General features: G+C 45.8%; 1 protein-coding gene across 6 annotated transcripts in view; it reads left to right on the top strand.

The window, feature by feature from the left end:
• The window catches only part of LOC135903907 (leucine-rich repeat-containing protein 24-like), a 1,007,861-nt gene that overhangs the window by 610,610 nt on the left and 370,257 nt on the right, over window positions 1–26,994 (top strand). For 3 of the 6 annotated variants that reach the window (XM_065434365.2, XM_065434370.2, XM_065434364.2), the window contains exon 1: window positions 7,417–7,586. The exons of 1 other annotated variant lie outside the window; for it this stretch is intronic. The gene's annotated coding sequence lies outside the window, so the exon portion shown is untranslated. Of the gene's footprint in view, window positions 1–7,416; window positions 7,587–11,915; window positions 12,043–26,994 lie in introns of those variants that run through there. 2 more of the 6 variants (XM_065434368.2, XM_065434366.2) reach the window with 2 other exon arrangements.

Genomic DNA, 26,994 nt, shown 5'->3' on the forward strand with positions numbered 1-26,994 from the left:
TTTTGATCGTAACCTTTAGGGCAGTCCATACTTATAAAGGAGCCGACTGTGAGTCATGTTAAACATTGTAATGAAAGCAACAATTCAAATTTTCTCTTCAGAGCCTGAGTCATCAAGAATTCAAGCTCAGAGCCCGAGTCTCAATCTAAGAATTATAGTGACTGTCCACGAATCCCTTGCAATTATTCCTAAAGGCATCGATTTAAAAAAACATTAAAATGAGAGATACAAAGAAACAGACAGAGAAATGCTGGAACTGGCAGAGCATCGGCCCCGTGAACTTTTCGGCGTGCAAACTGGTCATAGTGCAACCGCACCTTAGGCCATGCAGCCAAAGGCCACACCCAGCGACACCGCCACATCATTACGAGGCTCACGTTCCCACGGCAACTTCTTGCTTGATAACGTCACAATCATGGTTATTTGGTGTAGTCTTTCTATTTAGCCTGTGCGTATCATGCGTATGCACCACAACGATATAAAACTAAGTGAGGTGGTCTAGTTTGTCGTTATTAGCACCACCCGCCAACGAGTCAGTATGCTACAACAGAAGCTGGCTTGCTTGTTTGTTTGTTTGTTTGTTTGTTTGTTTGTTTGTTTGTTTGTTTGTTTGTTTGTTTGTTTGTTTGTTTGTTTGTTTGTTTGTTTGTTTGTTTGTTTGTTTGTTTGTTTGTTTGTTTGTTTGTTGATCAATTATGGTCACTAAAAGCAAAACGGCGCCGCACATGAGCAGCTACAGCGCCTTATTATTACCGCGAGCCAATAATGATAACATAGCTGTTCTTGTCTGGTAAGACTTCGTATCTGCGAAAAGGAATGCACATTATACCAGACACGCGCACGCCATGCTACTGCTTCCTGTGTAAAACTTTCTCCTTGGAGAAACTTCCCCGGAGTTCTGCTCCCGTGCTTCGCCTGTTCCGCCTCCTAACGATGATGGATGGCACGCCCGATGACGAAGCCGCCACGAGGTGAGCAACAGGCAAGACAGTGGTGGGTCCGCTGCGTGGCCCTGAAAGATTAGGTGCGCGCGCACACGTGGGTAAAATTTGTAGGCCATGCGCAGGCGATCCATGCTGCATGTGCGCAGCGTCATCCGGCAAAAGATGGCGTGTCCAACACGTCTGGCTGATGTATTCGTGCTACGCGAGTGAGTTCGGAGATGATTTTAGCTTTGCTTCGTAACAACGTACCGTTGTTGAAAACTGTGGGTTGTAACTTTTCACTCTTTTCAAATGAAGATCCTGTACTCTATTTGTCCAGTGTTTGACTTTGTGCAGGCTTGCCTAGTCTTCTTTATTTCCTTCATTTCTATGCGCTGTCATTCACGTGCATGTAGGAAGTACGCTAATGTGCTTTTATTCTGCGCTGTGTACAGAAGTTCCTTTTGGTCTTTCTCTTTTTACTAGTGTACAGACACAGCCGTGTGTGTGGCGATTGTACGAATGTGTTTTTAATCTGCACTGCATCATAAGACTCGGCGTTGGTATACAGCCCTGTGTTGTTGTTGTGGTGGTGGTTCTAAGGCTATATAGATTTTTTTCATAAAAAGACTATGAGCATAGCCAAGGCGGCGCTTATGCAGAGGAGTATCTAGGTGAGGCAAACATTACTTTGAGCTCATAACGTAAGCTTCAACGACTAATTAACAATACGTTGTATTTAATTGTTTATTAGAGCCGTGGAACCAGCCATTGGTATGGCAAATTTTGGGGCGGTGACATCTTAATGCACTTTTTAAAGTATCCTTGAAAGTCACGCCAAAATCAAGGCATTTATCGCCGACTTTCAACACTCAATCGAGCTAACGTTGAAACCGAGCGCGCCGGGAAAGCAGAAAAGGCTTCCCCGCTATCATATGAGACCGAGACTGCCCGTGATGAAAAGCGCGATGAAGATTGAAATAATGTGTCGGCCAGTCGCCGTAGAGACTGATACGGCACATTTTGTTGGGCAAGGATCTGCCGCGACGTGTCGTATCAGGGTTTATTGCGGTATGCCATTATTCAAACTTCGTCACACAGTTCGCCATGGGGCGTTTCAGTCCGATTTATCAGAGGGGGGCGCTCGGTTTCATTATTGCCTGGATTGAGTAATGAAGTTCGATGATACATGTCATATTCTGATGGATTTCTAATATTTAAAGAAAATGGGTGTGCAACAAAATGAGAGAGCCTCCAAATTCGTCACACAAACTGCACCCAAGGTCTAATAAAAGCCTAATTGACGCATTTTGGATTAGTCTGATACAACTCACGCTAGTAGTGCCAAAGTATACCTCTCTCGCCCAGGAACTCGTCTGCAAATGCACTCCGTTCGCTACACTCATGGCATTTTCACTTAAAATTTGTACATTATTTAAAAAATATGCAACCTGCATACAAGGTGCATACTGCGCTCCGGCTATGCATGTGCAGAAAAATGGTGTCCGCTTTCAATCTGTCATGGCAGCCTACGCTTGAGTCTTTGTTACTGTTAAACGAACAAGATCAAACGGTGATTTCGCTGGTAGAATGCCATAGCATGCAGCCCCCACTTGATGCCGTACTCCATTCTTGCGGCACATACATCTCCTGCGCGTTATTTGCTCGTCTGGCTCAACACGTAAATAAACAGCCCTATTTACACGCTATACATTTTTAGAAAGAGAGAGAGAGAAATAAATATGGGAGCTGTAGGGAGTTTAATCAAAAGTATTCTTACCCTGCTGCATCTGGATCGAACACCCTTTTCCCCATACACGTGCAGGATTTCTGACCCTCTACGGGGGGGATAAAGTTAGAAATAAAGGAAGAGGAGAGATAAAAACGAAAAAAAAAACAGTAATTGCTTCTGTAGGCGTTAACTGAGTCCACTGGATCAGAAAAGGCACAGCAATGTTTTAATAGTCTTTTGGGGGGATATTCAGTCATTTCTGCGTTGGAGGATTACATCTTCCGACAGAGTCGGGCCTCGTTAAGTGTAATGATAAGTGAGCGTAGTACTGCAGGCAGTAGTACAGAATATGGCTGATGGATTTCTCTTTACCGCAGTGGTCACAGGCTGTGGTGTCGGCCATTCCTATGCGGAAAGCATCAACATTCTTGAATGCCACGCGCAACCATATTCTGCATAAGAAGGTCGCATCTCTTCAGGGCAGTCCTCAGGGTGCCCGAAAGCTAAAGTTAGGGTCCAGAGAATGCAGTCGCCTATGTCTGAAACAGCACCCATTCCAATCGGACAGCGTGCATTGGCGTGAAAATAGGCGCAGTTTTATTGCAGCATCCCTCCTTGAAAGAGGGATTCATAAATACTGGGCGTCCTCGTGGGCCAATCGAGTCCCTGTTGAATAATGAGGTTGGCGAGAGCACGGTGTCGGCTTCCTTAAAGGGACACTAAAGTGAAAAATTATTTCTTATGCATCAGTAAATTACCGTTCTACAACACCAATAACACCACTCTTACAATGATAAGACGTTAAGTAAGCCAGAAAAACCACAAAAACGAAATGCGGGCGGCGACGCCTACTTACGTCCCCGCCCCTGGAGTCTGTGACGTCTTGGATGTTGATGGCATCTTCTAGGGCGCACTAATTATATATAGCGGTACAGATTGCTTACATTGAGTTCTAAAGAAACAAAATATTAAACATGGCATGTGTCGGGTACCTTTATTCAGCCAACGCGGCCCAAATGCGAAAGCATACTTTGGAATCCCCGACGTCACGCTGACGTACCGGCGCTGGGGTTTCGGCGCGAAATTCAAATACTCATACTTGGACCTACATTTTCTCATCTAATAATCAAACTATTTTTATTTTTTATTTTTTATATGACTGCCTGCAGGGTAATGCTTCGTTAGTCTAAACTGATTTATTGTTTCGCTAGTGTCCCTTTAAGGACTTTCTTCGGCCTTCTGCTGTGCGTGTAACGCTCTTGAGAAGTTGCAGCACCAGCCACATGGTATACCATGTGGCTGGTGCCACTGCTTGCCAGAAAAATCCACACTTCCAGCACGACTCGATGTTGGCGCAGCGGGACATTCTTGGCCCATGGAAAAACGCCTCCTGCGCTTTCAATGCTAGAAAGGCATTGCTGGTCTTTCTAAGGTCCACAGGCCTCCACGAAAGTATGTGGATAGCGTTATTGAGTGTATCTGTGTGTGTGAGTGTTTGTACTATTTGCGTATTTATGTGATCGCCCCCTCCCCCGGAGTATGTCATAATTATCGTCCACAATCTGAAGGGCAGAAGGCCGGACGAACCGCCCGGGCAACAACTCGAGGTTATCCTTAAAGTTTGTGTATCTCTCTCTCTCTCTCTCTCTCTCTCTCTCTCTCTCTCTCTCTCTCTCTCTCTCTCTCTCTCTTTATTCGGTCAAAATTACTTCTGACTGCGCCACACTACACCCCGGCAGTCATTTCCCGTGTCTCCTGATATTGGTTTATCCCTGCGCCAGGTTATGTGGTTCTAGCAAGTTCACTGCAAATATCATGGATCTTGTTCAAGTGAAATAGCTTGAACATCTTGAAGGGTCAGCGCAATACAACGAAGACAAAAGATGGGAAACACACAGGACAGTGCTCACACCTTGATGTGCCGTAGAGCTACTATCAAATATTGTTTAAGACAAAAGAACAAGCGTTTTCATGATGCCGCTTAGGCAACTGAGTTTGTCAGTCAATATAGCGACTAAGGTGAGTGAGTTGAAGTTCATGACGTAAATGAAGTCCAAAGCACTGAAGTACGGAAAGAAAATATGCATGCGATCAGTGGGAAAAAGTCGCACAAATACAGATGCTGCGCTTGCATACACCTATTTTCCTCCCACTGTTCCGTGATTTCAGCTGCATTTACATCGCGAACGTCGTGAAGTTATGAGGAGTCTCGGATTTCATCGCAAGGTGCCGAATCACACATAAATGCCCCCGAACCTCAACTCTTCTCTGTCAGGACACACTTTTGCGTAATATTTGCACGAATTGCGCAATGGTGGTGCTCACAAAGACAACGTCAACTTCTTCCTAAATTGATACAAATTATACAATAATTAAGAAGGAGTGGGAAGGAAATATCAAATAGCATCCTCCCACGCCTGTTCCAACCTTCTGCAAGAGAGAGCGGGAAACGCGATATAGCTAACCGCTGAGTGACAGCAAAATGCGCAGTGAAACTGAGCCGATTAAACTCCCATCGCGTCATTCATTATTGTTGTTCATCGTTGCAAAAAAGAAAAAAAAAAGAAATATAGAGCAATGCGACGACCTCAGAAGTATAACGCACATTGACTTGAAACATTTATCTGAAAGGCAACCGTATGAATAGCGGCTACCTCAACCGTTATCTGATCGCGAGCCGACATGACACCTCGAAGACTGCAAAATAGCGCACGACTTCCACCGCTAAAGCCCCGTTCCTCATAACATCTGTTTGACACGTCGCCTCCAACTACCCTTCCACCCTTGCCTTCGTTTCCCAGAATAAACTGCATTCATCTTTCTTTAAGCTTAAGCTGACCTCTTCATCATCTCTCTCTCTCTCTCTCTCTCTCTCTCTCTCTCTCTCTCTCTCTCTCTCTCAGTGCCCAAAGAATTACGCAACGAGCGCGACGTGGCAGGCTAGCCGAACTCATTTCCTGTTTGTTGGCCGCGTGACGGGGGTATAGGCGTGAACATCCGCGCTACAGGCTATAACTGAAAGCGCTGCTGCGCGGACAATTTCCGAAGGTGTATGCACGGCCTTTGTGGGAGGAGCGGCGAGTGACAGGCAGCTGAGATTCGCTGCGCACTGTGGCGAAAAGCGAGCGGAAGCCTTAACCGCATTGCAGACAGCCAGTTTCCCAACAGTCATTTGCACGGCAAGCGTCCGCTCTTGCGACACCTCCGCAAGAGCTTCGCCCAAAGTAGCAGAGGCGCGAACAAAGATGCGCAGGCGCGCACTTACACACGCACAGACAAAGCGATAAAAGTAACGCCGCGATGGAGGCCGGCGACCGCGGAATCCCGGCGACGAGTTCACGGTCCTCGGGCGCTCTTACGCAGCTCGGAGGAATGTTGCTGGTGCTGTCGACGCCATAGAATCTCGTTGTGAACGCATGAAGGAACAGCGGTGAGAACATGTGAAATTCGCAAGAGCTGTAAGGGCTCATAGCTTGCGAAACGGCGGATCCTCTTTGTATTATTTAACTGCCGCACTATAGAAGGGTTTAGCGCCTTTGTCTCAGCAGCAAACGCGAGTGCCGAGCCACTGGCTGCAACTCGGCTTAGCGGCCTTCAACCAGGCCGCTAAGCATGCGCGCCGCCCTTGTTTCTTTTTTGTCTTTAGTCACGTTTTTTTGTGATGCTAAAGTGCAGTGAGAGCCGCACCTAAGTTCACTGATGTTTCGAAACAATTTAATGCGCAACATCGTTTTCTTCCAATACCAACTTACTTGCTTTGCTTTTACGTGCAGAGTGAAAGTGTTGGGGCATTTCAACACCACTGCGTTTTAATCATGAAATGCTTCTTGAAAGAGCAAAAATTCAGTATTCAGCAAAATCAACTTAAAGCCAAAATGAATGCTAGAGAATCAGACTTAAGTGATGCGTTAACCACGCAGCGAAGGAAATGCTGTGCGATTACACTTTCGCTGCTTACCGGTGGCATGCGTATCCGCTAATGACTCAGCTGCCTTGCAAGGCGAAGACACAATTCGGTTCCCATCGTGGCTGCTTAGTTGCTCTGGTGTTGCGCCGCTAAGCACGAGCTCGCGGTATCAAAACCCGGCCCCGGCGGCCGGGTTTTCGAGTATACTTTTAGTATAAGTTTCGAGTATACTTTGGGAGCGTTGGGCTTGGCCAGGTAAATAACCGGTGTCATAGCAAATGAGTTGGGAGCCTGAGATAATGCCGAAGTCTGCTATTATTTATTTTTATATGTTTTGATGAGAAATGCAAAAACATGAGATGTTGGGAAATTGTAGCTTAAGGGTGAAGAGCGTATGCGTCGCAAGAACGACCGCCAGAGTGCCCTGAGCTTCCTCCTGGTGAACTGAGAGAAAATAGGGGCTAAGCAAATAAACTTCACAGCGCTACCAACCGAACAGCGTTGCCGCTTCTTTAACAAACTGGTTGTACTCGCGATCGCTTGCGATCACAAATACACTCATGTGTTGATCAAGAAGTAGCTCGCGTAAGCCTGAGTTTTGAGTTAGTGTGTAGTCCGTAATGGCAACAACCCCAGTTCAGCCTACACTGAACTGTCAATCAGGTTGCGCGCCTGGAATGCTGTGCTTAAATGTCAAGCGCGTGCGACACAGCCTCGGAGAGCGGCGTTGTTTGCGTTTAATTTCGGAGGCAATCGCAAATAGTACGTTCACAAAGGCATAGCTGGCGCTGTTGCAAATAAATTACGTAATCCGGCAGCCTGGTGACCAGGTAACTGTCTGCAGAAAGTTTCACAGTGAACGAGAGGGCGGATATGACGAAGCTGAAGAATCCCCTACGCGGCCAAATGGGCTGCAACCACTGTTCTCGCCGCAATAACGCCAGCTCCAAAATCTTGTGCATGAAGCTTCCATCGTCTCTTCAACGCTGCGAATACACCACTGCAGACGGCTTCCTGCGATCGCGTAAGTCACTTACAGAACTACATTTTATCGGTGGCGTGGAATTTGAATATACATGTGCTTTGGCAGGCAAATGGGAAATTGCTTCTGTGCTGATGTCTGTCTTTTCCGTGAAATCATGCAGTTCCGCCCGTCGCGATGGAAGTCTGCCCAGGGCGACGGACCCACATTAATCCGAGTTTCCTTACAAAGGCGGCTTCCTTGCTAGCGTTACAGTTTTTCCTTCGCGTGTCCGGTATGGCGTGAGCACCTTCTGCTAATGGTTTGTCAGTGCCGTTTAAATGGTGCTTCTGCATGCGTTCTATATATGGCTGCGTGCTCTTGCGCATTGTGCATTGCGCATTCTACTTGCGAAAGCGATTTTAACAACGAATATTCAACTTGTCTCGCGATTATCCTTGCAGCTCCTAAAGCTTTTGGTGTTGTTGCTTTTCAATATAAAAAAATCATGAGCCATTCCACTCTGTGAAGGTGGATGGCCAGCGAAGCTGTTTGGCACACGATACAGAGGTGACTTAGAATTTCGAACAAGGGTACGAACATATTTATTGTTCTGATCGGTGGTCATCGTTACGATAGGTATGCACACACATCCTCGTATCACCTCCGTTATGAAATGCGTCCGCAATGTAAGAAAACAAAGACTCATACCCCTTAAGCAGTGGTTCCTACCAGCGTGGAGGTGGAATAAACGTTATTTGTAAAAATGAGCTGCCGGCGGAGTCGTACGAGGTAGTTGGCGGCCCTAGTTCAGGATGCCGTGAGCCTGAGCCGATAGCTTAATTGGCCCTGCTCACCAGACAGTGCTGGTCTTCAGGGCTCAGGCTTGTCAGCTGGGCCTCCAACTGCTCGACGGTTGGGCCGGTTATGAGCGGTGTCGATAGGTTGTGCCCGCCCTCCCATACTATGTGGTAGAAGGTGTCGGGCGTAGAGCAGAAGGCGCACTTGTAAATGTAGCTCGCAGGATACATGGCATGCAGCAGGGTGCCGTGCGGGAATGTAGCGGTCTGTAGTTTGCGGAAGATCATCACCTCTTCTCTAGACATCTTGAGATGTGGGGGTGGGTAGGTCCTCCTACCCAGTCTGTAGTGGCTGAAAATGTCACCCCCCATTACGACGACAGAAGGGAAATTAACTTCTACGCTGAAATGTTGAGCGGCAATGGAGCCTGCTCGGGAAGAAGACCATGATGCTCGAGCCATTGCTGACGATGATAGTAGATGATGATTATAGTTACTGCGACGATAGTTTCCTCTTGCCAATGAAAGGCTCAAAGCCCCTTAAGCAATGAGGGGCAGCGGAGCCAGCTGTGGAATTTGCTGTGTGAGCCAGCTGTGGAAGAAGACGTCGACGACGAACACGTGAGCAGTGGCACTAGCGCGTTCACGCGGGTGGCTCGCGGACGACGGAATTGCCGTAACCGTATACAGCTTGGCTGTAAAAGAAAGAAAGCTACGCTGAATCACTCTGGCAAGTGTGCATGAATCACACAGGTTTTTCGCTCTCTTCATGGCAGCTGATCGCCATGTTATAACTTATAAAATGCTCCGTGTATTTCTCATGATTGTATGTTCAATCTCTCGTGGCCTCTCTTCACTGGCTGTTTCCAAGCGCTTTTTTTCTCTCTCTATCTCTTTATGTTTCTTCTTCTTGGTCATAGAAGGTGGGGGGAGGGGGGATGAATAAACAGAAGTCGTATAACGTAAAAATTTAACAGGTGCAACGAAGAGAAGTCATAGTCTAGAATCCGGATCAAAGGGAAAAACCAAGACCAGCAGAATATTTTTAGGCCTGTAATCTTCGAGAACTCAAAGCAACAGTGGGTGTATGAGAGCCTCCGTATGTAATGAAGGCCTTCGGATTCATTTTGGCTACGTCGGATTGTTTAACATGCACCCAAAGTTCGGTGTATAGCCTTTCACTGCCGAGAATCGAAGCAGTGACCTTTTTTATCAACAACGGAACACCATGGCCATTTAATCAACGTGGCCGTATCGTCCACACCTTCCGTTGCCTTCTACCACTAGGACATGAATTGAGGAAACGTACGCGTACGGGTAACAATCACGCTTTCAATAGCTTCGTTTGTTTTCTTAAATATTTCAGATGAACAGAGGAATATATACAAGGAACATTTTAGGGGCTTTGACAGTTGCAGTCTTAATAAAACAAGCGGCATACAAAGCCAAAATGTGGGGAAGACACTCGCATTTGTTTGACGGAGAAATACCTGGTCGTAGTGAATAAAAAATGGTAGTCGACCCTAATCTTTGACTTATGTGTTTCTTAGTGGCACTCGCGCCTCGGCGTTGGGGTTCTTTAGGTTAACTTTAGGCGAACGAAACGCACAAACCGAACTCGGAGGCAACTGTCTTCAATTAATTAACCGGTTAAATATCATGCCACCTTCTTGTGTGTGACGCCATTGGTGAAGTCTTTTCTTCGGCTTTCTACTTCCGGGTTACCAGGAATTTCGCCAAAGTCGTGCTCACGTGGCGTGTCTCTAAATTCTACGATTCTATGCTTTGGTGTGTGGTGATCAGTGATTTATAAATAATTCTAGTTATTCAAGGCACTTCAACAACTCAACTTGCAACTAAACTTATGCTCTCATATCATATCTATAATAGCGTCCATGAATTTTGTACTGTACCGCTTTTTCTATATTTTTTCTGATTTATTTTTGAATTTCCTCCCCGGTCGTCTCAGGAGGGGAATCGGAAGTGCTGCGCAAGAAACAAGAATGTCGCTCGATGCTCGTGCCACTAGTGAATAAAGTTTGAAAGACACTGATGTGGGTTGTTTGCTTATTGAAGGCAAATGTCGTACTGTGCAAGATAAAGCTAGCGTCCTCTGAGCAAAGTTCTCTAGTGAAGGATGGTTGCGCTTTAACCTAAGCTCAAGTTCTTTCCAATGCAAGGCGTAATTGAATATATTACTGAACTCATATTTGACATAATATCACGGATAACGAAGAAAAGGAACACCTCCGAACTTTTTTTTGTTCCTTTTTGGTACCTTCAAGAATAGCCTTTCTCACTTTCCTCTAGATTCAATCTTGGACCCGTACTTGCCAAGCTCCAGATTAGACCCATGAGGTTAGAGTTCTATGACCTCTCACGCGTTCGAGCTTTTCCTCTGTTCTTTTATTTTTTTTATTTTTTCCTAGTTCTTTGTGCGCCGCTGATCAGCTGAAAGAGTATTCATTACGATCATGTCATTTGTTATTTTGCGTCACAGTGCTGCGGCACGCACTGTACGAACCCTGAGCTCGCCCTTACCTGTTTTTACGAGCTTGTGTCATCAATAAGCTTGCAGATCAAATAATTGGGGTAGAAATTACGCTACACTGACGACGAGCTTAATGAGAGAATAAATGCTGATTCTTGCGAATTTTTCGTTTTTTTTCGGTATTTACTTTTTATGTCGGCAGAGTAGATAAGTTTTTTGTTTAACCCTTCGTAATTTGCTGCATTTCACTTAAATTTCGCCAGTGCATATTTTGAGCAGGCGACCGTTGCATTTCCCTCTTGACCTTCCGCATTCTTTGAACGTATGAATTCCGACTTTTAGTACTCGGGAGGTGCCCCTGTTTTTCCTTATTTCTGCGCTGCTTAATCTTTGTTATTTTGTTATCTTTGTTATTATTATCACTATCAGCAGCAATAGTTAGAACCTTACGGTTTAACTCTGCGGAAGAAACAATCAATTACTCGTTTGTCTCCAGTTGTAATCAATCGGTCCTTCAAGCCAGTGCGCATAGTTGTTTCAGCCCGTTCCTGCTTCTTGACAATTTTATGCACATTGTTAATGATGTGTGTCAGTCTGAGGCCGAAACAGGACTTTTGTTCGGCAGCTCGTAGACAGGGCCGGCGGAAAAAAAAAAGCTGAGGTCTAACATTATGATTATCTAAACGAAAAGCATGAAGAGCAAAAATAGCGCTTACACTGCATGTGTTGCATGTTTGCAAACGAACAAGGCTTGTGCGCAGCAACATGGGAGTCGATGGTGACATCGTCGCCAACGTGTACTGTAGTGCAGCTGAGCAATTTTTTTACCCACATGGTGGCTCAGTGCCTGTGTCGATCTGCTGCTCAGCAACGGAGGCTGCGGGTTCAATGGCTGGCCACGGCAACCACATATCGATGGAACACCGACGTGCGAGAAGCTACATAAGTAAATGATCAGCTACACCTTAATGAGATCAAATCGACTGCGACAACGCAATTTCGGCCATGACGGTGCATTTATGTATTATTCTGCATTCATCTTCAACCAAAATTGCGACAATGTAGAGTAAATCAACTGGTCACCCACGCGACCAGTGGCCGTCCACGCGGACTGGGGACCTGCTGGAACAGCGATACGTTATCGGGATGCTGCCAGGTCGTTCTTCCCTCCACGGTGTTTGAGACATCCTGAAGTCCACCAGACTATTCCATGGAGGGCTCCATAAAGGTCTGACTTATTTTCGTCTGTGCTCAAGTAACTCAGTTCACTCCTCACGTTAAGGAATACACCGTCCATGCACACGTCTCTGCTAATGGCTCGACTACATGGACCGATTCTGGCGGCGCTACTTATACCAGCTGTAAGGATAACACAATGATTCAGTGCTTCAAATGTCACAACGTTTACAGCTGCAGTACTCACGGCTCGATCTATGCGGAGAACTTCAACTGACCGACACGCAGAACCCTGGAAAATGGGCCGTCTTCTGCGACTCGAAGCTGGCTTTACAGTGTTACAAATAAATATAGATGACGTCCTTTAAGGCAAACTCTAACGAACGAAGAAAAAAGAAGTCTGTCTGTCTTATCTAAAGTTCGTCTTAATAAGAGTCATAATAAACAAGAAAATAAATCACTATTCTTGGTGCACCCACGTATTATAATCAAAAGGAACGCGTAAAAAGGAACACTTTGCAAATACCCTATGGCCCTTCCCTGATTCAAAGCATTAGTTTAGGTATTTTTGTTTAAGTCACTCAGTAATTTGTGCTTACTGGAGCATTGCGAATCCGTGTGTTATGTTGAAAATAACATTCAGGCTAAATTATTTGAAAATCCTTCAGTGCCCTCATATTGAAACAACGTGCCAAAGTACTCACGGCATTATCAACAGCACCATGTGTGAGCACCAAGTGTTCTGCGGCTCCTCGGCCGTGTCCCCACCACCATTACCAGTTTGCAAAGGTACCTCAAGAACCTTCTCATAATATTGTCGTGGCGTCATCCCAGCATTGTTTTTTATCACAGCACAGTCGAAACTGATGTAGTTTGTGTCCACAGAAACACTATTTCATCTTGCTGAAACGAGAGGTCGCTCAGACTATATTAATGATCCGAGTAGCAAGCATTGATGACTGCAGCGGTAGTTCAGCTTGACCAAATGAGCGTTTCTCTCTCTCTCTCTCTCTCTCTCTCTCTCTCTCTATATATATATATATATATATATATATATATATATATATATATATATATATATATATATATATATATATATATATACGTGTGTGTGTGTGTGTGTATTCATGGAGCCTAATGGAAACCAACCAAGAATGTGCAAATCAATCTGCATATGTGAAGGTATGGATCAAACTGGATTTTCTTTATTCACCTAATTGGCACTGCGAGACATTTAGCTGTTGGTTTCGCCATCCAGAAGTCGTTAACGACGTAGAGGCATACAGATGAAGCAAGCACTGCAAACATTTGGAAAAAATCATTCCGGTTACTGACCAATTCGAGGTGTCAGAAAAAGAAGAAGAAAATATGTAAGGGCTCTAAAACGCTTTCTTCTTCAGATCTTGCCGTCGTCATTGACCACAGTAAATCATTAAGACACGGGACCAGACGAACATTCGTCAAGCTCTTGAATGGATAAACTAAACGATTGTAGATTTTGTGACTTTCCTCATTGTGGTGTGTGGCTTAATGGTGGACTATTCCGAGAATAATGGGGGGGCAGGGGGGGGGGGGGTGCACTGCTGCTGGGATTCCCGGATTTCAATTTCTCACTAAGCAAACATCAGCCTTCGAAACACTCCAATCACGAACTTCCTTTCATGCTAGATGTCGGGATGAAAACTTAACCAGCTCCTCTTTGTTTTTCTGTTCGGACCTCATTTTGCAGTCTTCATGCTTTTGTAAGTCAACGTATGTAGTTTCGATGGTCCATTTCAGTTATAGAATGGGTGCCAAGGGAAGTGAAGCGCAGTCGGGGACGGCCGAGAATCGAGTGGTGTGATGAAATTAGAAATTTGTCGGCATAAGATGGGGACAGCTAGCGCAAGACAGAAGTAATTGGAGATCGCTGGGAGAGTCCGTCATGATGTAGTGTACATAAATAGGCTGATGACGATGACGTGTAGGTCACTAAAGCCTTCAATTGTTCCACCAGGCGACAGATACCACTCATGTGGATGTTATGTTCTTTCTTACTTGAGAATGTGGCAATCCGTTATTCTTCATCCAGAGCATGGCAGCACATTTCTAGTCGTCATTCCGTCTTTGCACTTTCCATTATAGTTATTTCCCTCTCCACCTTTCCGCAATTGGCCATTTGCGCAATGCAGCAAACTTTCCGTGCCGTAACCGCTGACCTCTACTGAGGTCATTCGAGTCCTTCTTTTGTTTTCTTGTCTATCCCCTGAGTGCTCATTTCGTTTTTCTCTCGCCCTTGCGTGAGTGATACCTCCCAAGGGCAATTTCTTTGGCCTCGCTACGCATTTCAAGCGTTGGTCCACGAACCCAGCCTCTATGGGCAGATAGCACGCGACGTGGAGCTCACGAAACCTGTGCTTCACTTCACCAACTCGCTTTCCATTTTGCAATGTGTTTCAACAGTAGAAAGACAGGAAATACAACGTACGTGGGTCACAAGGCCACGCAGATGTATTGATTGTTGCGCAGCCAATTGAGAACCACTGAATAAGAACTTGTATGCTCATATACTCTGTTTCAAAATAATAGGGAACTGCAATAGAAGTGACGAGGTGCTCTCTGACACTCGATACTGAGAAGAAGGCGTTCTACGTACAGAATACGAACACGTAAAAATATATAGTTACTAGGCTTAACGGCTACGGCAGTACACTGTGCTCGGGAATCTCTTTAGCGATTAGCGTTAAAAACGATATAAAAAACTTATCTAATCACGGCACACGACGTGATTATGGTACTTGGAGTGCAATGGTGGCAAATTTCTATATGCGTATATGCGTACCGTATATGCGTAGAGCGAGCCGCAGACGCACCTCTGGTGGCGGCCTCGCTAAGTGCGCTCGGGAAGGACGCAGCCGCCCACGGAAGTTTTCTGCGTGGCTGCTCGTGCGTCTCTGTTTGGTTCACTTTTTTTCGGAGGGAAGCAAGCAACACTCGTCGCATGTGCGCGGCGGGCGAAGCTTCAAAGCATTTCCAAGAACAATTGTGTGGTGGGATGCTCAAATACCTACGCAAACTCTCCGGCTACACGGTTCTACTCATTCCCCGCGAGCTGCCGGTCAAGCGCGTCGGCTTTTATACACTAGTCATACAAGGTTCCGAGCAGTCGGTGGTACCCACGTGTCTTCCAGAAAGTTTTACGCAATTCGCGTCACGCATGTAATCGGATTACACAAGCTTCGGTGACGACAGAACCATCGATAACATTCGAGAAACTTCCGATACATGCGGGTGCGTCCCGCACTGAGCGATAACATTTCTTAGACGGTGAAAAGCGCTCACCCGTAAAAGATAAACAAGTCCAATATATATATATATATATATATATATATATATATATATATATATATATATATATATATATATATATATATATATATATATATATATATATATATCGAATTCCTTTAACAGCGGAGGAGCTGTTCTAAGCCGAGCCTTCGCCGTCCGGCGTCCGGTGTCACGCAGGGGGGCATGTTAATGGCACAAGCCCACTATGGGGGGAGTACAAGGTTATAAGAGCAGGTGCCTCGCCGGCGCGCGCCCTTTCGCCTCATGGATTCCATGGATTCGACGCGAGCGGCAGCGGGAGCTCGCACGAAAGCTGCAGCGCAGACGTCGTGCAAATCCCGAGCTCCGAGAGCGAGCAGCGCAAGCAAAGCGCCAGCGGAGGAAAGCCGCTACCGCCGAGGATCGAGAACGGGAAGCGCAAGCCATGCGCCGGTGGAGGCAAGCCAACCCTCACTTTCAATAGAAGGCAACCCAAGCCAAGCGCAAGCAGAGGCAAGCTGTCCTCCAACTTCGAGAGTAGGAGGCCGAGCAGAGACGTCGACGCAGAGAGATTCCTCCCACGGAGGGTGCCGATGCACGGTTCAAGAGATAATTCCTCGACCATGAGTGCGGCGACAGCTGCGAGGTGTGTGATATACTGTGGTCTGATCACAACCTCGCGCAACTGAAGCGTGTGCGCAATCCGGGACCCAAGCTCGAGTCTAGCAAAACGACGACAATGAGACAAAATACTTTGATGAAAATTGCACTAAACACGATTTCAAACTTCAGAAAACGATCACCAACTTCGCTGTTTTGACAGATTTCGCTGCATGGAACTGGCTTGATTTTCTTTATTAACGGACTTGCTTATTTCTTTTTGAATTGTTATTGTCAAGGCGCGCATGAATTAACGCAGGGTTAAAAGTGTATTTACAGTGCACAGGCGATGAGCACAGGCGCATTAAAGAAATTACTTGATGTCCCTTCACTTGACATGCGCAGGAAGTTATCATGGTTGTCCTTCTTCCATAGCCTTTACCACAGCAACATTGCATTCGCTCGAGCCCGCATATTTTTCCCGCTCCCCACATCTTGACCCGCACAGACTATGAACATAAAGTAAAACCTATATTTGCCAGGACTAACGCTTATCAAAATTCGCCCCTAGTTTTATCTATTGCCGAATGTAACTTGCTACCTTCAAACATTGTCTCGCTTACGGAACCATCATTATTTCATGCAGCACTGCTAACCTCTTTAGAGGGCATCAACCTGTCCGAACCCACATTTGCTTTAATATTTACTTAAACAATGTTTTCACGTGCTCGGCATTGTATAAAATTCATGCCGTTTCATCTGACATGTACTTGTGTAGGTTGTTTACCTATATCATAATTCGATTGTATCCTTAAACTCGTGTTCTGATGGGTACTGGTAGTCTACATCGCATTTCAGGTTCTCATGCGTTTTTCAAGCTTCCAAATGTTGTATAAACTTCGTTTCTCTTTTCTTACTTTCTTTTTAATTTTGTTTGCTTGTGCTCCATGTCTGGATCATTTTTTTATGGTTCCCAATGCCTTCATATATTTGCATTGTACACATTCCACTTACGCATGAACTTTTCCGTCCCCCCGTCCCCCTATGCAATGCCCTAACGGGCCCTTAGGGTACTCAAATATATAATTAAGTAAATAAGTAAATAAATGAATAAATAAATAAATAAGTAATGAAGGCTGCGTTCCAGTCTTCATGGCATCGAAGAAATCTTCGTGTTCCTCGTGCGTCGTGCATTGCAACCCCACCAGCCGAGAGATCAAGCTGCGTTCGAAAGAGAGAAAGTGAGTGAGGAGCTCCCTTCTTCACTCTCCGGTACAGAAAAAGTGATCGCCTGTAGCCTCTGCACTTCTACGGTATGCCTGCTCGAGGATAAGGCGAATAAATTTATGCGCATTCATTCGGGCTACGCTGCGCGCTGACGAGTGCAAAAAGAAAAAGAAAATGATTGTCTTTGCGTGACAAGTTTCAAAGCGAAAGGCAGCCGAGCGTAGAAACTCGGCCATAGGCACACGGTAGTGCAAGCCAGCGGTGCCCGCGCCGCGCGAAACCGCGCCTCCGCGAGTGAGGCAACTCGAATCAACGCTATATGGAATTTCCGCCTGTGGAAAGGAGGGAAAGTTAGTGCTTGAAAATAGATCAAAGAAGCAAATGATGGCGTGCCTTTCAGCGCGGGAGACTAGCCACATCCCTCGCCGACATTCCCCAAACACGCGAAGGGCTGCGAAAGCTACGGGGAGCGCTGAGGCGGCCACGTCTATACATCCGTGTGTGCGAAGCATACGGTCAGTGCACATGCTTTGCAGGTGTCCGCAACTGCATATGACAGGCACCTATTTTATATGCCTTAATTATGCAGTGAGCGCGTGTAGACGCACGCATGTGTGCACGCACAGCGTGCAGTGCAGCGAGCACATCGGCCACGCGCACAAGCACTTTGTATGCAAACACGTATACCGAAGCTAAGCCTCCAAGCCCTAGTCCCACAAGAACTCCTACAAAGCCTTTAGTTGTTTCGTGACACAACCTGCGCGTGATACGTTACGCTAGCTTGTATCGTCTGTCTAACCCTTGTCGTGGATAACAAGTCCTGTTGCATCAAGCCAATTTCAGTGATTCCTTTTGTTTTGTAGGCGACTGCCTGTAAGATCAAGTGCTACTTTGTAGCACGCATGTCTAACCGGAGTCTTTTTCGTGGAACAAGGACTCCAGTTGAAAGGACTTAACCAGCGCGGTAGCTGATGGTAAGGAAATGAGGTCCTAAATACGATAACTGCAATGGGAGCTCTCGGTATCTTTATCTTCGTCGGATGCCTTAAGTATCTCGGCGAGCCGCCTCACAGGCATTTCAGTCGCCGGCAATAATGGCGCCATATTAGTATTGTTTATCATATAGCACGCATTTTATTACTCTGCGCTCTGCTTGCTCGCTCTTGAAAGGCTCAGTATGAATGTGCAACTGTTTGTGGAGGGGCCTTAACCGTGTCTTGGAGGCATTTTGGATGTGCTTCTGCACAACAGCGAAACATGGCGGTGTTTGTCGGCTGCCACTTAAGCTTGTCGACTTCCCGAACTACCGCAAGATGCACTTTCGCTAACAATAAATATGAACAGTGTAATGCAATAACAAAACACAAAATATAGTTAACATAAAACATATCACAGTAAATGTAGCTGTTACGTAGCTATCAGTATAAAAAATAATTGCATGGTGGCATGGTATACAAAAATACATTTCAAAATAGGCAATACAGAGGGAACAATTTAATTAATATTAAATATTTTCGGATTTCGTTGTTGAACATCGTGAATGGATTGAGATTATGCTTATGTTAGATGCTAAATGTTTTCGGGAGAGTGTTATTTAGCCAGCGTTCGCCGTAAGTTGTCCTGTGTGAATATACTTGCCAAATGTATAAATATCGTGTCACATTTTTTGCCACATTTTTTTTTTCTTATCAACAATGCAATATCTGAAAGCCTTGCATTGCATGCGAGGTGAAGCGGTAAATATGTAATATCCTACCCTGGCAAGATATCTCCTTAAATAAAAAGTGACGCTGTGGAGTTATCATAAGTGACGTTATTATGCATTTCTTAACATTATTATTTTTCTACCGTACGGGCAGCTGCTATAAGTTTCTCCGTGTCGTGTTTCCCCATAATAAGTGACAGTGGTTTAGATGTGAGTAAAATAAAGTATTGCACAACTTTAACTTTAGTTGATAAAACATATTTGTTAGTATGTGTTATGCCTATGACGCTAGATACCGTTGTTGCAGTTTAGTCGATATGGTCATCTCACTTCATATACTCGGTGAAAAATACTGCTAACATTTTAAAGTATCCTACTATTTTGGCTCCTGACTTACTTAACATAATGTCGTTGTTTGCGTGCACAATTTCGTTCTCGGAAAAAAAGAATATCCTAGATTTATATGTAATATTTTTAATGCATTATGCCATGTCCCCTTCTACAGGCGCATCAGCATTCAGTGAGCTATTGTAATTAAATCTTATGCTTTTGCCAAGAACAATAAAGCATCAGTCCTGTATACAACAGGCCTACGTGTCAGTGTTTAAGTGTACATTGTCGTTCAAATTTAAATTAAATATAAGAAACCTAAGATACTACTACCTTGAGGGACTCCAGATTAAATTTTCGTAATGTCGGTTGAGTATTCATTGATGTCTGTGTATGGTTGTCCTAAAGTAACGGGCATGTTCCTTGTATATCATAAGCTTTTAATTATTCAATAGCAAAATGTGGTTTATGTAGCAAAATTTTTAAAGCCTACATATAGATTCCCATACGGCCAGTTTCTTTTTTCTTCAAATGCATTTAAAAATGAATTTTGTGTTACAGGAAGGCGTGTTCCGTAGACAGTTGTTTGCCGAAGGCAAATGGTGCTGAGGCTAATATTGAAGGTTTTTCACATAAAACTGTCATTCGTTACAAAATTACACGTTCAAGACATCTTGAAAAAAAAAACATTTTTGCAACTAGACCAACAGGTTTGATCTTGTTATGCTGCGTATTTCGAAGAGTCGTCTACCGTACATCCTTGTCGACTGCAGACATTCGGGTGGAGTCGTGTAGACCACGGTAGTTAGTAACACGCGTGCTTTAACATGGTATTTCCTACCAGTGCGCCATGATTCCAACCGCCTCCCTTAGAATGTGATATGCGAATTTTTTCTGATATGTGAATTCACTTTCTGTGAATTTATTTGTGTAGACTGCCTTTACAATTAAGGACCCTGTTCACGGGTGCTTAGCGAACAAATGCCTCGTCATTTACGCTAGTGTTCCCTTCCATACTGAGAACCAAAACACAGTGGTCTGCTTTTGTCCCTTGCAACTTCGTCTGTCCCCGGAGAAACACAGCTATTCTGATCGAACCAAGCCAGCACTTAGTACATACAGCGCTCCACAGCCTTTAACGGTACTGCGTGCGGAGAAGCCTCGGAAAAATGGCGCAGCGCTTCAGTCAACTACGGAGGGGATTCTATATTTGCCCACGTGCTCGTTCCCGTGGACTGGCGGTATTTTAATTCCATTCTCCCGTCTTCGCTCGTCTCGGCGAATATGTAAGCAGCGCTTCTCCCTGGCTGCCCACTCGTGACAGCCGAGCAGTCCTTCTCGCAGAGCCCGAGCGAAGCCCTTTTTTACGCGCTCATTTGTTGTGGGTTTGTGCTGCGTTCGGCCGCGAACTTTAGAACAACGTTTCGCTGCGGTGTTTGCCGTCATGCAAATCTGCGGAAGAGGCACTGAACGCCTCCAGGTGAGTATACGAAACGTTTCTCTGATTTGCCCGCTTCGCCGCGGGCTCTTCGCTCATGCGCGCTGACATCTAGGGAGTGAAACGAAAAGAAAAGGAAAAACGAAGGAAACCTTGGCACGGCTCCCCCGCATGACGGCTTGATTACCAATTTCCTGCCGCTGGCTGCGGCGTGACAATGCGGAGATGGAAGACGGGAAAACGCGCACGTTCCGAGCGCGGCCGCAGATGCGGATTGGGCGGAAACGAAACGCTGCGCGCTTGACGAGTTTCGTGCAACGGTTTTGTTTGTTATAGCAAGCAAATTAACGCACAAGTTGTGAGACACCTACCTTTTGCCTCCTACACATAACTGCTTACTGTGCCAAAAGGTGTTCAAAACATTCACCTTTGTGGCTGTGTTGTTCATTGCGAGAAATGAATTACTGTAAGAGAAACAAGTTTTGTGAAAAGCTGCTGACAAACACACGCACACACACGCACGCACGCACACCCATAACGCACCAATATTGCCCCTCTAATCAGGTACATGGAATTTCATATCGGCTGAATATGCTTCTATCAAGATTTTTTGGTTAACAACCAACGGCGATGGGACCAGCATCATTAGATGATTTTCCAGTGCAGGAAAGCGCAACGAGACACCACAGCACGCTGTGTAATGTTATTTTTATGCACCACCGTGTCTCAAATGCAATGCTTATTTTCGTAATCAGCAACCAACCAGACCACCAGCACATCGAGTATTGCGCAAATAGGAGTCTCAATAAACAACCGACTCATTCGGCTTAACAATGGCTGATTCGCACTCAATTTTCAGCAATAGATGGAATTTAGCGTTGCATGCAGTTTAATACCATTCACATTTCTGTTTCGTCCGGAATAAACTAGAAGTAAACGTGGCCAGGATTGATCACCACACAAGGAAAGCATTGTTCGTGTTAGTAGTTTTTACAGCGTAGGCTTTTATGGTCTTATTCCAGTAACCATTTCGGTTGGCGATGTTGTCCGCCGCCGCCACCACCTCCACCGCCACCGCAGGTGTCCATTGCAGCAATCACCTATAATAAAAATAATAAAAAGAAGACTCTCTCTCTCTCTCCCTTCCTGCCGGGATCGAAGTGATCCATGCCAGCGCTCGCTGTCCTGCAGCGGAAACATGCCCTATAAGCGCATCCTAGAGCCCGAGACACGTGCGCGCCTCGTAGCGTGGATACGTGCATGCTTTGCATTGCGGTTGCATATTATTAAACAAGGTGGCACGTCAGCAGCAGTTGCATAGGTAGTGGTACAAGGCAGATAGAGAAGGTTCGAGGGAGAGAGAGAGTCAACCTTTATGGATGCCAGCAATGACGAGAGCGGAGGCAGCCTCCCTCCGCCTTGCAGATGGCCGAGATCCCCTGGGTCTCAGCGGCAGCCTCGGCTAGCTGTACGGCTTAGACGTGGCCTCACTGGTCTGAGCTGAGCAGCAGGGTCTCCCACTGCTGCCGGTTTTGAATTTTGCGGCCCTCGAAAAGAGCTGCCTTCGAGCATGTCCATATAAATTACATTGATGGTTGTATTGCCCTAGATAGAATCTGCTTCTGGCCAGCGGGTTAGGATACATGTTTATTTTCAGGAGGCGGCAGGCCACCGCCTCTTCCTTGGCTAGCTCGGGATAAGCTGGTGGGTATCGGGCCCTTCCCAGCCGATAGTAATCGGTGACTTCTTTGTAGCTGATCTCTCGTATCCGGCTGGGCCGGCTCACTTGCCCGGCGAGTAAGTCCTCGAGCTACGTTCTGAGGTGCCTCGTTGCCGGGGAGAGAGGAGTGCACGGGCACCGAAATAATTTTGATTATGCTGCGATGATGCTCGCTGTTTATATTTTGAATTCTGAGCGTCTCTGACGAGATACGTCGTTTCGCGAAATTATGAAGTTCGGTCTTTGAGTCGCTAAGAAAACTCTAGCTTTGGTCGAGGCCACCGCTAATGCTGTGGCTAATTACTCCGCAACTTCGAGGTTGTCCGTTTTCACTGTTCCGCTTGCGAGGGGTTCTCCGCCCGCGTCTACCGCTACGACGGACAACCCTTTGCGCCCTCTATAATATGCGGTGCGTACGTAGTCCACGCCTTCTACGTCATGGTACTTGCGCTCAGTGCGGCGCGCCCTTACTTCTCGTCGCTCCTTGTGGTGCTCCGGAGGTACGTTTTTTGAGAGTGGAAGAATTCTAAAGTTCCTCTTCGTCTCTAGTGGAATGCGGCGTTTCGTGCCGTGTTGCGCTTCGACATGAATATTTTGCTTCGATAAAATGTGTCGCCCCGTAGGGCGACACAAAGTTATGGAGGCCAGAATGAAAAAAAAATTGTATACGGATTAAATCAAACTGCGTCACCACCTTGCATCAAATAAGGGGGTGCCAATATATCACCATCATCATTATCATTAGCATCGTGTCGTGCCACTTGTCTCGCGATGCGAGATGCGCGCCGCGTGGAGTCTATACGAGCGCTATAAGCATTGCAGTTGCATACTATTTACCAGGTGGCACGCCATGTAGCAGTTGCTTATAGGTAGGGGCACAAAGTATATAGAGAATAATTGAAGGAAAAAGATTGAGGAGATGTATACAAAAACGCTAGAAGAAAATATCTATAGCATACCTGACTAAATCAAGCAGGCTAGGCCACTGTCACTGCCCTATTTCAAATGGAATGTCAATAAATCATCCTCATCATCATCGCGTCATTTGTCACGCGATGTGACAAGCGCCGCACGTAGCATCGATAGGTGCAAACTTTGCATTCCAGTTGCGTTGTATTCCACCAAGTGTGCCAACATGTAACAGTTGCATGCTGCATGTCGCTGGGCGTGGTTAACTCAAGCGTGTTAGGTAACTATTTTTAACCACTCGCTTACAAAAGGGATGTCCATAAGTCACCATTATCATCAGGATCGTATCGTGGCATGGGTCGAGGGATGTGATATGTGCACCGTGTAGTCTGGATACTTGTGTTTGCTCTTCTTCGGTATACATTATGGCGGCTCCTTTCAAGGTACCAACCGCTGCTCAAGAAGCGAATCGTAGAGCTACTCGCGGGGCTATATCCATGCAACGACGGACTCAACAGAATGCTGTGCAGAGAGCAGCACAAGCCGAAGCTCCCCGTCATATTAAGGCGGGCAGTTCAGGTCGTACTCTTCAAAGCGACGCAAAGAGACTTCGCCGCGAAGACCCCCTGGTGCGTGTGGCCGAAAAGGGGGCTTCCATGGAGCCACTCGCCCAGCCTACGCTGCCACTGCGCTGCCTGTGCCGCGCATTCCCTGTGACTTTTCCATGAAAATGAATGCGTTTAAGGTATCTTTATTCCAAGGTATTACGAAAGTAACTTTCATACACAGATATATAAATGGAAGAGGGCGAAGCGAGGTACACAGAAGGAGATGAGACAAGGGTGAGCCGTTCTTGCTTCCTCGTGCGTCGTTTCGCGCTGTTTCATGTCAGTATGCAAGTAAACCAACTCTACAAGTCATTCCTCCTTTTGTAACTTCCATAACATTTCCTAAGATCTTAGGTTCGCAAAGAAGGAAAAGATATCATTTCACATTGAGCCGAACACGTACAACTTCACGCTGCCGAAGTTGGTGCTTCCAAAAAGTGGCCCTTATACGTCCACATAATGCAACGACATTTTTCTTTTACCTATTCAAGAAATAGCCCAGTAAATTATTGGCTCTAATTTGTTATAGAAAGGAAGTTGCCGACACTGTCGACTTTGCACCACCTCCTCGTGAATAAATTTTGCCTCTTCTGCGTTAAGCCTCTCTTTCTCCTGCATGCTAATGCGCGGGTCTTTTCACGAGAGATTAGCTTCGCTGTTTCTTAACCTGATAAGTAAAAAAAGTATTCACGCCTGCTTAAACCGTCAAAGAAACATCAAAGCAAGGCCAGGCGGCCGAATTTTTCAGTGAATATTTTGTAGTTAGTGGACACCCTATAGGACGGTTTTACATAGCGGGTAATGCGATGATTTTTTCCACTGATTAGCGTGAGCAGCTTTGAAGGAAATGTGTGTTTTGTAGCTGTAACTTTGAGGCCAGGGATCCGGCTTCTATCGCTCTTTTCATTTTGCGTGTGTCCACGTGCGTGTGTACATGTGTGTTTTTATGAATAGATCTAGAGATCTTCCAGTTTACCACAACTGAAGCTGTTTTTTCTCACCTAACATTTTCGTTTTTTGTGCATCACTATGTGCGTGTGAGCGGTTGGCAAAGGCTGTGCATCACTAAACGTCGTGTTTGTGTTCGCAAAACGTGGCGTCAAGAGATGCCGTCCGCGATGCTGCATGTGCCTGCGCTCCTTTACTCAGACATCCATCTGCTCCTGTTACACGCCTCCGCTCTGATACAACTCCTGAAAAAAACGCCCCGAAATTGTAAAGCAAATGGTCCAGCACGGCAACATATTTATAGATATGACAGTTGCCGTCACTGCCTCCAGAAACAGCACTTCCTTGTGATCCTGGATAAAACCGGACCCCACAGGACCTGACCATATAGGTGTACAGACGTCTTGGAAAGTTCCCTAGGCTATGCAAGAGTAAGATTCCCCTTCTTATTTATGCATGGCTGCGTGACACTTTCGCACTGGCAGATGATCCCGTTTAGCGATCTCTCTTGACGCGAGTGACTGTGTGGTCCCTCCTAGTGTTTCCTGAGAATCGGTTTTTTTTATTGCTATTGCAATTATATGGATACATTCCAGACGCATTACCGCCGTCGGTGTTGGTGTAGCCGTGATGTTCCGTAGAAAGTCCAAGTGCGATAACATCGTGGCCGCGCGCCGCATGCTGTGGATGCGGGTGAACACGTGCGAGGGTAAGCCCAGTATGGCGGCTCGATCTCGCGCGCGCAAGTGGGGGAGGCAGGGAGGAAGCGCGCCGTTTTCCATCGCGCGCTCGGAACCGGGGTTTCTACTCCGGCGGCGGCTGCGTCTGACGTGGCTAAGCCCGGCCGCGCGGGCCCCATCTCGAAAGCGATCTGCGTTGGCTACCGAGTCAAGGTGCACCGAGAGTTGATATCCACACGTGCGCTGTGTTCTCGCCGCTTAGTCTGCGTTCAAGTGGCAGGCAGGACGAAGGTCAATTTGCTCGCTACTGCTGCCGCGCTTCCTCACTCCAGCGTTTTGACAGTCAGCGTCCGCAGTCATCGAGTGGGATGATTGGAAATCTGCAAATGTTGTCCCTGTGCACAAGTCTGGACCCCGTAACAGTGTATTCAATTATCGACCCATTTCTTTGACATGTATTGTTTGCAAAGTTTTTGAACATATCCTTCTTACTAGCATTATAAACCACTTAAACAGATACTCACTGTTAAGTCCTCGGCAACATGGATTTCGTACGGGTTTTTCCTGCATTACCCAGCTAACAGAACTAACAGATTATATAGCAAGTGCATTAGATAACGGCTGCTCTAATGATTCGGCTTTTCTCGATTTTGAGAAAGCTTTTGATGTTGTTCCCCACGAGTTATTGGTAGAGAAGTTATCATGGTATCATTTAAATACATCAGTTATTGCTTGGATTAAGGAATATTTAAGCTCAAGGAACCAGAAAGTATTTTTTAACAGCCAACACTCGGATAACATTGAGGTAACATCAGGAGTACCACAGGGATCCGTCCTGGGCCCTCTCCTATTTTTAATCTACATTAATGACACATGTGTTGATATTTTATCTCCTGTACGTTTATTCGCAGATTATTGTGTGTTATATAAAGTTATTCATAATGAAAATGATAGCCTCGCCTTGCGACAGGATCTGAACAAGGTTACGGATTGGAGCAAAAGCTCGGGCATGCAAACCTCCCCCCCCCACTGTAATGCAACACTGACGCTGTGGGTTCTGTCTTAGATAAATAAATGAAATAAATAGATGTGTTTGTTTTCCTAAGCGCGCGTGACACAGTGCTTGTCAATTGAGTTAGCAAGCGAATGCTTACATGTTTATACAGCCAAATAAACTACTATCTTTACTTCATATAGCTGTCTAATAATTTTCTTTTGCAATCGATGAACCGATTTTCAACCAAAACTGCGACTATTTGTATCCACAACTACCTTTGAAGTTATTGGCACCTGCCTGTGAAGTGATGGACCACTGGTAGCTCAAAGGAGGTGGTTTTGTATTAAAGCTTGCTGTGATGATAGGTAAAGAAGAGACCGAAATGTTAATGGTGTTGGAAAATAATCCGCTTCCACAGACACCATAACTGCATCCCTGAGGGCGGGCACCGAAGCTATTCGTGACTAATGAAAGAAAAGCTATGCTAATGACAACAGTACGAGTAGCATTAACCCTGCGGCGCATATGTGATT

This window comes from Dermacentor albipictus, chromosome 3 (genome assembly GCF_038994185.2).
Source record: "Dermacentor albipictus isolate Rhodes 1998 colony chromosome 3, USDA_Dalb.pri_finalv2, whole genome shotgun sequence".
Taxonomy (NCBI): domain Eukaryota; kingdom Metazoa; phylum Arthropoda; class Arachnida; order Ixodida; family Ixodidae; genus Dermacentor; species Dermacentor albipictus.